General features: G+C 37.6%; 1 long non-coding RNA gene across 2 annotated transcripts in view; it reads left to right on the top strand.

Annotated features, from left to right (window-relative positions):
- The window catches only part of LOC105948236, a 123,190-nt gene that overhangs the window by 95,906 nt on the left and 14,195 nt on the right, over positions 1-13,089 (top strand). For both annotated transcript variants that reach the window (XR_001925197.2, XR_001171653.3), the window contains exon 3: positions 12,094-12,227. This is a non-coding gene — a long non-coding RNA (uncharacterized LOC105948236). The remainder of the gene's footprint in view (positions 1-12,093; positions 12,228-13,089) is intronic.

Below are 13,089 nucleotides of genomic sequence, written 5' to 3'. Positions count from 1 at the left end.
TTACCATGGTGTAAACCACTGTTGTGCTCAGGCCCCTACCACAAAGGCCCAGGTGGTAGGACTTCAGGAGTGGCATGCTGCCCAGCTGCCTGTAAATTGGGTCTGGAGCTCTGGAGGAATTCAGGCGACAGGCACACCGATTCCCAGTGCTTCATACCAGATAAGGGAAATTCACGCTTCTGCGCACAAGAGGGGGAGGGGCTGGGGGCGATGCACAGAGACGGGGGCCTAGGGGTGCCAATATGCAAATCCGGGCCTGGTTGTGCTGCAAATGTAAGCATAACACATCCAATGCATTACAGGTTTGGGACCTGGGGTTTTTTGGATAATAGATCTTTCTGTAAGCTGGATCTCCTTTCCTTAAGTGTACATAGTGTATTTCTGATAAACCCTGTTTATTTACATATAAACTGGAACTACCCTAGTCTTACCCAAAGCAATAAGTTGTAAGAGTGTTCTTTATTTATAGATACAGTATAGTTAAAAGTAGAAGATATTGGTAACATGGGAATTTTTGTACAAGGACAATTGTAGCTCTAATGGGCGGTGATGTATTGCGTGCTTTACTGTATGCTTCAATCCTCTTCCACAGCAGGTCCAGAGTAGTGATGAGAAAATCTTTCCCATTTTGCTTTGCTGAAAAATTCACAAAACCATTGTCAACTTTTTCCATACAAAATACATTGGTGTCTTTTTGTGGCATCTTTTTTTCACTGCAATCTTTTCTGTGCAGAAAACACTGGGATCTTCTAGGCATTTTTGCAACTTGTTCATGACAAGCATTTTTGCTGTATATTTTTGAAGCAGTTTCGTAAAAATATTGTTGGTGAAATGCAGAATTTCTGAGTGGATCCATACCTTGTGAAAACATCTGCTCACCACTACTCTGGTGGTTCAGGACTTGGAGTGGACATTTTGGGTTTTGCTTTAATTACAGGTAGTGATGAGCGAATCGTTCCGTTTTGCTTCGCCGAAAAATTCGCGAATCTTTCAAAAGATCCGCGAAACGGCGAAAATGTTGTGCGACAAAAAAAAAATTGTCACCCGCGGCTATTGTTTCGTCACCCGCGGCTATTATTTTGTCGCGTGGCTATTATTTTGTCGCGCAGCTATTGTTTCGTCGCCCGCGGCTATTATTTTATCACCCGCGGCTATTATTTTGTCGTGCGGCTATTGTTTCGTCGCCCGCAGCTATTGTTTTGTCGCGCGGCTATTGTTTCATTGCCCGCGGCTCTTATTTTGTTGCGCGGCTATTGTTTTATTGCGCGGCTATTGTTTTGTCACGCAATTTTTGGACGTGCGGCGAATTTTTCCATGGCAAAATTTTTCATCCGTTTCGCGAAACAATCCGGCAATGGCGAAACGCGGAAATTCGCCACGAATCCATGCCTGGCGAAACTTTTCGCCCATCACTAATTACAGGTCCTATTTGCGTGTTAATGTAGCTTACACTTAGAAACTGCATGCTGGTTAGAAACCTGACAAATTTGGCACATCTAGTAAATATAACTGCAGCACAGTTATGAGTCCTGACTCTCTCCAGCGAATCCACTAAAGTGTCACTACGGAGTGCTGACTGGGCCACAGGGCAAGACTATAAGGGCAATCCACAGCGAGTCTCAATGACTTTATCCAACCAATTTTAATATTTTTTGCCTGAGCTGAAAAGAAATGGAGTATAGTCTCATTTGACTAGTAAATTACTCTCAGATAAACACATCCTACAGGAAAATCAAAGTGAAAGAAAATACCATTACTAATTCATTGCAACCCAAGACCATTTGCTGTATAGATCTGACAGACGTTGCAACAATAAAGCCAGCTAAGCACATTGATTCATCTCAATCAGGCTTTCACCAATATCTTTAAGTTCCAAACTGAAATAGTCTGTTAACTATAGATACCCGCCAACATACAGAATGCTACGTACAAATAATCTACGTCAAACCTGAGATTCAGGAGAGATTTGCAAAGACGAAAGATAGAACATGTTACTAGATTTTGACATTTATTTGGCATTAATTGGTAACAAAATGATACAGCTCAGTAAGTACAAGAATGTATTTTTAGGTATCTTTGTGTATATCATTAGGTGCTTTGTGGCTGATTCACATATTAAATGTAAGGTTGAATCTGCAGAACTAAGGGCTGTGACTTTTTTGTTCAATATGCAGTAATTAATTTTAATTCAGAAGGAAATGAACAAATCACAAAGAGAATAACAATAAGTGAAGACGAAGGTAGGCAATTAATATTCTGAAACTTCAAAATTAAGTTATACATTGTAATTGGAGATTACATTAGAAAATGGGGAGTCTACAGGATTTTGAATCCGAGGGGTCAAGTCTACTGAGATATACTGGTTGGTTATTAAAAAACAAACAAAACCGCATTGATATTGGTGCAAATGATACTGTTATGGATAAATGCATCTGAAGTGGAGTGTAGGCATGTCCTACAGCTGGAGCAAGCTAGAAAAACATAGCTAATGGAACCGACAGAAGGAATTACAATGTTTTCCCTGACATATTTGACCATTGACCTCTATTAACACGTGGTTATGTTGGTAAATGGCTGTAGAACATTATGGTTCACATTTACCAAAACTTTTTTCTGAACGTCTTATAAACTCGACATGGTATAAATTTGAATTAAGCTTGATCATTGTTGTATTTATAAAATGTCACTATAATGCTTGAATTATGGGAGTTATTTTAAAAAAAACTCAAATTTTTCAAGAAACAATATCAGAAAAATCAAGTCCTGGCAAAATCCTGTTTGTAAATCTTAAAAAAACAAAACAAACAACTTTTTTCTCAAAATTGCTTAGTAAACACGTATGGCTATCACACTCTATAGCATAACTTGTGTCAAGATGTCTAATAACAAACGGATAGTGATATATATTCAATACTATGCTGGAATTCCCCACACTTTCATAAGGACTTATTATGCCATGAATATTATGAAATTCTCATTTGCAGATTTATCCGTTCCATCCTCGCCCTAAAAGTTGTTGTATGATGAGTTCGCTCCTTGAGTTGTATAACACTTATCTTTCCTGCTGCCAGGATCTTTTTGAAAAAAATTAATGCTACCATCCGGTCCCACGGGATCCTCGCAGCAGAAATGATAACTATTATACAAGTTGCGTAGCAAACTCTTTGACCTGACTATGCTATGATTATGTACGTGCATTGAATTCTGCTTCTCTGTCCCATGGACTGCTTGAAAAGCTGAGCTTAAGGTCCAGGGTGTAACTACAGATACATAGTAATATACATAGTAAGTTACGTTGAAAATAGACAGACGTCCATCACGTTCAACCATAATGCCTATATATAACCTGCCTAACTGCTATGAATGAATAACAATGAATCTTGCATATCACCCTTTATAATACATGGTGCTATTGGGAATATTGCCGTGATTCTCTTTAATCATATATGGAGATTTCATAATTATGTTCGATTTTTGACAGTTGAGAATTTTCCAAACGTGATTATCTTCGTGATACTTTTGAACAACTTTTAGGGAGCAGTTCGAATGGATGGATCTACAATTGAGAATTTCACAATATTCATGGCATAACATGTTCTTATGAAAGTGTGGGGAATTCCAGTACAGTATTGAATATATATCACTATTAGTGATGGGCGAAAAGTTTCGCCAGGCATGGATTCGCGGCGAATTTCCACGTTTCGCCATTGGCGGATTGTTTTGCGAAACGGATGAAAAATTTCGCCGCGGAAAAATTCGCCGCACGTCCAAAAATTGTCGCCGGCGTCAAAAAAGAATAGTCGCGGGCGACGAAACAAGAGCCGCGGGCGACGAAACAAGAGCCGCGGGCGACGAAACAAGAGCCGCGGGCGACGAAACAATAGCTGCGGGCGACGAAACAATAGCTGCGGGCGACAAAACAATAGCCGCGCGACAAAACAATAGCCGCGGGCGACGAAACAAGAGCCGCGGGCGACGAAACAAGAGCCGCACGCGACGAAATAATAGCCGCGGGAGACGAAACAATAGCCGCGCGACAAAATAATAGCCGCGGGCGACAATTTTTTTTGTCGCACGACATTTTCGCCGTTTCGCGAATTTTTCGCCGTTTCGCGGATCTTTTCAAAGATTCGCGAATTTTTCGGCGAAGCGAAACGGAACAGATTCGCTCATCACTAATCACTATCAGTTTGTTATTAGACATCTTTATTATTGACACAAGTTATGCTGTTAATTGTGATAGCCATACGTGTTTTCTATAGAGAATAACCTATACATGTGATGGGGCCCCTCCCTTTATTATAATGCAGGGGGTTAAGTCCATTTTAAAGTTTGGTCTAATATTATACTGTACATAACAAAAGGACACCCTGCAGGTGAAATCATTTAATTATTATTAATTCATTTAATTATTATTATTAATAAGTATTTAATTATTATCCAATAGCATTTTTATAGATACAATTGTAAGAACCACATTCTAACCTTCATTTTCAAGGGGTCTGCCAAGTTTGACTTTATCTGAAAAAATAGCTTAAAACTTAAAAACACGACTTCGAGTGACTTCTGCTTGAACTCACCAGCTTTTAGAAGTGGAATTTCGTTGAATTTTTATGCTTAATAAATCTGAAATGTTTGCATTACAGAAACTTTAATTTGTGATTTTTACCACAAAAAAACTTTAATTTGCCCCTTATGGCCTTATTTATTAAAATTCAAGTTTGCACAAAATGACCTTTTTTATTTTTCCCCTTCATACATATTCTCAGGTATGTTTTTCATGGAAAAATACTTGCATACAATTGAGAATTTTCAATGAGACTGAAAAACTTGAATGTTTCAATACAATGAGGAAATAAATAAATGAATAAAGTTGTTGCAGAATGCGTCCTTGACCATTTTTACTTTTTTCTGTTTTTTCTTTAAGAAAACCTGACTTTTAAAGGTTTCAGAAAATACTTTTTTTTGTGTCGACCTATTTTTGCTGCAATTTTTTCTAATTGAGAAAAAATGCCAACTTGATTTTTGATAAATCAGCCCCCTGAAAGCTTGAAATTTTACCAATCTCGATCGTTTGCTTATTTATTAAAAAAATTTGACTATAAAAAAACTCAAACCCATTGAATTTGTATTCTATCCATCATTTAGACTTAGGTCTACAAACTCTCAAATGTGAAAACCAAATTGCAAATATGCATACTTTTTGCCTTGGATAGCTCCCAGCTTTTAGATGCTGAAGTTTTATGATCAAGTTTTTTGGATTTTTTTGTGCTTATTAAATATGGAATGTTTGATTTTTTTCCCACAAAAATTTTCCAAAACTCAAATTTGAATGTTGATAAATCATCCCTGTGTTGTTTTCTACGGCGGAGGCAAATGTTCTGTATGAACCTGTAGTACTGCTATAGTTGCCGGTAAGGGTGGATTGACATAAAAACTCGAATGTTATCATTTCTGTACCCTTCCATTTACTGTGAAACCATAATTTAGTAAGTGGGTGTAATTTCTGTAGTGTACAGCTAATTAGTACACATGGTATCATTAAAGCAGAACTGTGGCTATTATATTAAAAAAAAAAATCCACAAAACTGTAATGTAATGGATGTTTGAGAAATCTCTCACAAATTTTCTGGCTACAAAAAATGCCCTCGTGCTGCGAGTTGCTTACGGATTTCACCTGCTCTAATTGGCTCTAACTGAGTCAGCAATTTGCAATGCAGCACTAACAAACAGCATGGTTGGGTTGTTTCCAAATTGGAAAGCTTGCATCTGATAATTGTAGGTCAAATGTGATAAAAGAAGAAGCAGTGAAAAAGGAAATATGAGCCAGAACATTAGGCTTAGGATTTAATTTATGATGGGGGAGAAAAGAATGTCCAATCACATTCACTCAACAACACAAATAGTGGTTTAAGGAGACTGGCAGTTTAGAACATGATGGCCGCTTGTGGGTAGTGGGAGGTGTAGCAGTTTGATGGGTATATTATCATTTTTAAATCTCGTTGTTTACTATTGTGACAATGACAATAAAGATATATTCTAAGATATATTCTATATATCGGACATCAGCTCACTCTCAGGGAGTACACAGTATAGAAGAAAGTTGATAGCACTAGCAATGAGTTCACACTGATACTATTTAATGGTCTTTGTATTGGAAACTAATTTCCACAAGGTAGCTGAGGAAACGAATTGAAGGTGACATCATTTTGGATATAAAAAAAAACACAGGAAATCACTTCAGATCATTCTCATTATAATCCATTGCCAGTATAGCACATACTCACTTCATTCTACACTGCCATTTCTGTAAATGTTGGAGGTTTTCTTTTTATCAAAAGGTACATGGAAAATGATGAAATAAAAATTCACACTATGACTCTCTTTCCTTGGCTGAGTAAAATTACATGGTGGTTAAAGGGTTTAGCTCTGAAAAAGCACATACATTGCCCCTCCCTCTGCTGGATGTGGAGGCAACGGGTGCATAATAATGACCTCTGTGTTGCTTTTGCTTCCTTTCCCAGTGCAAACAGGGTCATATTGGGCTGGTGGGGCACTGGGAAAAAACCTGGGCTGCCGGTCTCCTCTGACACACTGTAAGTTGAACATACGCACTCAGGGAAGGGCATCGGGTGGGTGGTTGTGGGGTGCGGGGCCCCCAGGGGCGACCATGTATATTTTTTTCTTTCTTTCTTTCTTTTAACTTTGATGAAACAAATACCTTGGCAAATTCTAGCACAGATTTGCACAGTCTAGACTAAAATAGGAAAAATCATTCCATCTACTGAGTATATGTTTTGGGGACATGTATCAAAATTGTTCAGTGCTGATATTAATGTGTTATGGGATACATGTAATTGAGGGCTTGTAGAAAAGACACGAGATTGAACAAATATCTAATAGGGTTCTGAGACTAAAATAAAATGTTGTAATTAATTGAATAAATCTGCATTTACTTTTATATGCAATTATGTTTCACAACCCCTTCTGTGTCGACAAAGTGAGAACATGAGGAATAAGAATTATTGCATTCTATAATAGTGTGCATGAGCAGATGTTAATAAGGGTTGGGGTGGCTAAGCCCCCTAACTGACAGTAATCAATTTTCTACAACAAAGAGAATGTGGTGGTGTAATACATAAAGTTGGCCCTGCATTTATCCTGTTATGTTACTATATATGAAACTGCCACTGCCACACATTCCAGGCTCTGTATACATAGAACTGGCACTGCATTATCTAGCTGTATGTTCTGGGGCAGTGCTGTCCAACTGGCGGCCCGCGACCCCCCTCTGTGTGGCCCCCCACCTGCCTGGCTGCTTTGAAGGCTTACCTTTGTGTAAGCATTAAATGGTATCAGTACTGAGATTAACTGGCCCCCTGCATGGTTCTCACCTCAGATTCAGGCTGTAATCCCTCTGTATTGTTTAAAAATGTAATTCCCTGTGTTTTTCACACCTTTTAATACCTGCATTGTTCACCCCCTGCAGTGTTCACACCTCAGGCTCAGACTGTAATCACCCACATTGTTCCCCTGTTCACACCTCAGACATAGGTACTGTAGGCAGAGTATGGCACATACAGCCAGCATAGGCCAGGCAGGGTATGGCACACACAGGAAGGGTAGGGCAGGCAGAGTATGGCACACACAGGCAGGGTAGGGCAGGCAGAGTATGGCACACACAGGCAGGGTAGGGCAGGCAGAGTATGGCACACACAGGCAGGGTAGGACAGGCAGAGTATGGCACACACAGGCAGGGTAGGACAGGCAGAGTATGTCACGGGCGCTGAGAAAGGGTGGGTCAGTGAAGTCACGGGGCAGGGCTATGATGTGGCAATCGTCAATTGTCACGTCAATCTTAGCGAGTCCTGTTCAGTTTTCCTAATTTGGGAAACTGGGCAGGCAGTTTTAATTCAGACAGACCTTCTGAAAACTGGGCTGTCTGGTCAAAGCAGGTGCCAACCCTAACTGCCCTGTGTTTTAGGGTATTTATATGTGGAATTCACTCTGGGATACTATGAAGGAATCCATGTAGAAGATGACTATAATTAGCCTCCCCAAACACAAGTGTTATATTCCACCTACGTATATACGTATTTCTATACATATAATGTTCTGAAATAAATTAAACATTAATAAAATAAATACTGCAAACTCTCATTTTGAATAAAATGCAGTTTTGTTTTCATTTTTATTTTTCTTTTCATGAAAAAATATCCACACAAGGATGTGTGGCAAAACAAAACACACTCCCTGATAAATTACAGTAATTGTGCTAATACCCATAATCCTTATTGTCAGAAATGTACATTTACCTTTATTTTCTTATATATCCATTTTCAACAAAACTAGCATTAACAATGGTTTCAGTATTACAACTTATAGCAATTGAATTTGTCATTTCCAGATGTAGGGTGGCGTACCTCATATTCTGCCATTACAAAGTAAAAATATTTCCATAAATAATAGCTTCATTTCTCTGTTTTAAGAAAAAAAAATCTGCTGCATATCATAAATATTTGTTATACATATTTGTATAGCATAAATTTTATCTTTATGTACCCAAAGTACTTTACTATTAAAGCTGTACAATACTAAATACAATATATTACAGTGTATCCATATTTTAACAACTTGAGCTACAATTCTTAAAAATATCAAATATGAACAAAGAACCGAATGTCTGTAAGGAAACCATTACGCTGAATAAGCAGAACTGGCTAGCGATATCACTTCAGTATTTATCGACTGTATGAAAGTCTTTGTTGTAATTAGTTATTACCGAAATGCTTTTCCAAAGTAAATCGAATTGTGAATACATTAGAAGTCTGTGGATGGAAATAGCCTACAGAGCACAGCCTGTGTACAAACTGGCCAAGTTTATCAGTGAAAGTGATTGTATTTAAGCATTATGAAATGCAGAATTCCATTACCCAATACATATTCAGTGAAATTCTTTGTAACCAACTGGAAGACATGGTTATAACAACCCATGGCTCAGTTATTCTTTGGCCCATGTCTCCTTATGTCTGAGAAGTCAAAAATAGTGCATTTTTTGCCATGAGTATGTGCATTTTCACCTATGAAATTCTGAAACTTCCTTTACCTTAACCTCAGATTCATTACACTGTATATACCACTGACCATGTTAATAGGTCAATGATAACCTTTAAACCATTCTTATAAACGAAAGGTTATTTTATTGAGCATCAGTAAAGAGCCAGGAAATCGTCTCATTAAAAAACATATATTTTGCCTTGATTTTTATTTTCGACTTTTTGCAATTCTGAATTTCTCTGAAATTAAACCTTCAGATGAACAGACATGATAAACAGATTCCCTTGTTGTTGGCTTAGGTTTTGAATCAAATATTGAAAATGTAATTATAATGCCTAATCTCATATTTTGGGGAAAGGGGGATATTCTACCCATACTGGCCAATTCTAAATAACTTTTCAGTTGGTCTTCATTATTTTTCATAGGTTGATTATTTGCCACCTGCTTGCAGGTTCTTTATCTTTCAAATGAGGCTACAATTTTGTTATTGTTACTTTTATTTTTCATTTCTGATCATCTTCTATTTATATAGCCGTATCTCATTCAAAGCACTCCCTGGTTGCTAAGGTAGTTTGAACCCTAGCAAACAGCTGCTGAAATCCAAATTGGAGAGTTACTGAACTAAAAGAGAAATGTTACAAAAACCCCCACACAAATAATACTGGGAATTCATGTCTGTCCTCGTGTTACAAAGTCATTTTAGTGCTTACATTGAGAGAGACAAAATGACTTACAGTTTAGAGTCATGGGGTCCCTATGGCAGTGTATTGGGCCACAATCAAATGCCTTACAGGAAATCAGAGAACCCCATAAATAGTTTTTATTGTCTAAATGTTCATTTCTGACTAACTTATGGTTAATGATACAAAACTATTTCAGTCACAAGCATAGGGCACAATCATATGTTATCAGCCACCATCCCAGTTTAATAATAAAGAAGCTTTCAAACCTTACATTTGTTGAGTTTCAGAACTTGCAGAACAATCTTTGTGTCACTGAAATGGCCAGTGAGACACTAAAAAGCAAAGTATGGTTCTAGCCAAGTAAAGACCCAGAATTAAGAGCAGGAGCACAATTATTGCCAACTCTGCGCCCCTGCTGTTAACTGGTTTCTGGGCGTTATTACAACAGATTATTGCTAATAATACCTGTGTTACAAATAGAATACCATGCAAGGAAAAGTTAAAGCAAGCTAAAAACATAACAGTAGAGATAATAATGTACACTATACTACATAGAGGGTCAATCTGATGAGAAAAACTCATCATAACTAGTCAATAGACGTCTAAAGGAAAATCAGCCACTGAAGTCCCAATCTGTGGTATTGTCCAGGGTTGTTATGATTTATTACAAATTTGCTTGAAAACATAGTAGGTACATGATGATAAAATGTTACATTCTTATAAATCCTAAACCTATTTGCCTACAATACTGTGGGGGAAAAAATCCACCAACCTAAGAAATCTTAGCCATTTAGGCACAGACCCATTAAGCAGGACATCAAAATGACCATTAAAATGTGTAGATCTTTGTTCCTACTGGGGTTAACACAATGTTACATTTTCATTGGTTGACTTTATTGTAAGCAAAGTAGATCCTGACATAGCTAACTCATTTAATTGATCCAGTTGTGCTCATGCAAGGATTATTTATTCTGAGAAACACATCAGGGTTGGTGGGTCCAACAAGGACCAACACAGAGGAACTGTGAGATAAGCAACTTAACAGGTCATTAAATATTTGCATAGTTTGTTAAAATGTTTCCCAATTATAAGGAAAACCGTTTCCTAGTGCTACAAAGTAAATGCGTTTCATCTGCTGGAGAAAAGTCATTATTTACAATTTAGACTTTTTGTAGTAATTATTGCATGGATAACAATCCACAATACAAAAGGGCATGTTTAAAGATGCATTGCAGGGATATCAAGATTATTTTCCCTACCGTGCATCTGAAATACATTTTTTTTTCCTGTTTAAATTTGTTTTTTTGAGACATTGTCATGACTTTACGCTGCTGAGAGCCCCAAGCTATATGAACTAATTAAAAAGTAAGCCTTAAAAATCAAGTTATTTTCAAGGACAAGGGACATATAGTTTGGTGAGTTAAAAGACCATAACTATAAGGTGTGTGTAAAAGGTAAAGGCTATTCTGCCATCTGTATGAAGCATGTTCTCCGGTATAACTAACAGAGGAAGAAACTGTGCAGGGAAAAACGCTAAGGGGCACATTTACTAACCCACGAACGGGCCGAATGCGTCCGATTGTGTTTTTTCGTAATGATCGGTATTTGGCGATTTTTCGGAAAATTGTTGCCACTTTTTCGTTGCCATTCCGAATGTTGCGCAAAATTTGGCGATTTTTTCGTAGCGTTACTACTTGCACGAAAAGTCGCGAGTTTTTCGTAGCCTTCGCGCCGAGTACGAAAGATTCATTCAAGCTTCAGTATGGTGACTTTTCTTGGGCCAGGTTGGAGCTGCAGAGTGCCATTGAGTCCTATGGGAGGCTTCCAAAATCATGCTAAGTCTGAAAGTTTTGCCCGCCGCTTACGAGCGCTCAATACGAAAAAGTCGCAACAAGATACGAGCGCATCGTAATGGCTACGAAAAACTCGCGTTTTTTCGCGCAAATCGTATTGGTAACGAAAAAGTTGCAAAAAATATGAAAAAGTCGCAAAATGTTCGTTTTCCAATCGGAATTTTTCCAATTCGGATTCGAATTTGTGTCTTAGTAAATCAGCCCCTAAATGTTTTAGGTATGCAAGCCTACTAGCTGCAGTTTCAATGTAGAGCATGACTGTGGCCATTAAAGGCTGAAATATACAAACTGCTTTACCCTTAATAATCAAACCCACCGTACTGTTATTGCATGCATTTGTAGGATACATACAAAAACAAGGAATGAGCAGTACATTTGTTTTCAAATTTGCATCTCATAATAATGAGTCAATAGTATGCCAGGTGCGGGTGTGTAATATATGAATGTAATAATGCCAGTCATACTCAATACATTAATTTCTGTATGTTTTGTTCTTTCAGAAAGCTGCAAATTAGCTAACGAAGCAGCAAGACAAAAGTAAAGATGTAAAAGGTGATTGGAGGGTTAACTTGAAAATCTTTTTATGGTGAAATTCTATTCACTGAAGGTCCCAAAGGCTGGATCAGCATGACTGGTAAGTTTGTACTGTCATTCAGCCAAATCCAGATACCGTATGTGTTCTTATAAAACATGATCTTGGTTATCTGTTATTGTACAGTTTGAAAAATCACAGTTCTCTCTGATTACTGAAAACACAAATCACAGTTTTCTGCTTGATATTTTCAATAAAAATGTTGATACACAAACATGGTAAAAGAGTACAAATTGTTATCACAGAACAAAATAAATAAAAAAGGATGAAACAACTATTCTCTTGCCGCTGAAGGGATATATGAAAGCATAATAATACAAATGCTCTGGCACTTGTGGGATTGCCAACCTGCAAATAACTGTTTATTGTGTGCAAAGCAATATCACACAGGTACACTACTCTTCCTAAAGTGCATGCATTTCCAGTGCAGTTTCTTGCCATTCACCTGATATCATGCTGTTTTCTATTCACTCAAACTCTCTACTCATAAGAATGTAAATTAATGTCTGCCTAGTTAGTGCATTCATTCTCTTACTATAGGTTCCACTCAGTTATGTTAATACCCTTTTTTTGGATAATAATATCAAGCCACCTTGATAGCTAGTTTAATGGATTTGTGGCCCTGTATCTGTGCATTCATACATATGCAAACCGCAACCACTCATTTATAATCTTTGCTCCAAACAGACGCAAATCAACGGATTTTCACTCTAAATTAATTTCTGCATTTACAGTCATTTAAATCTTAAAACTACAAATGAAAAGTTTTAAATGATCATTCAGAAACAGCCACCCATTTTCAGGCCCCATTACATACCGAGAGGGACTGACAGTTACCCTGTGTTAGAATTTGTGCGTTGGTATTTCCTTCACAGATTAGCTATAATGTTCCAATATTAGCATG

The sequence above is a fragment of the Xenopus tropicalis genome, chromosome 8, assembly GCF_000004195.4.
Source record: "Xenopus tropicalis strain Nigerian chromosome 8, UCB_Xtro_10.0, whole genome shotgun sequence".
Taxonomy (NCBI): domain Eukaryota; kingdom Metazoa; phylum Chordata; class Amphibia; order Anura; family Pipidae; genus Xenopus; species Xenopus tropicalis.
Note: the sequence above shows the minus strand (reverse complement) of the source record. Positions and strands in the feature narration are given on the sequence as shown.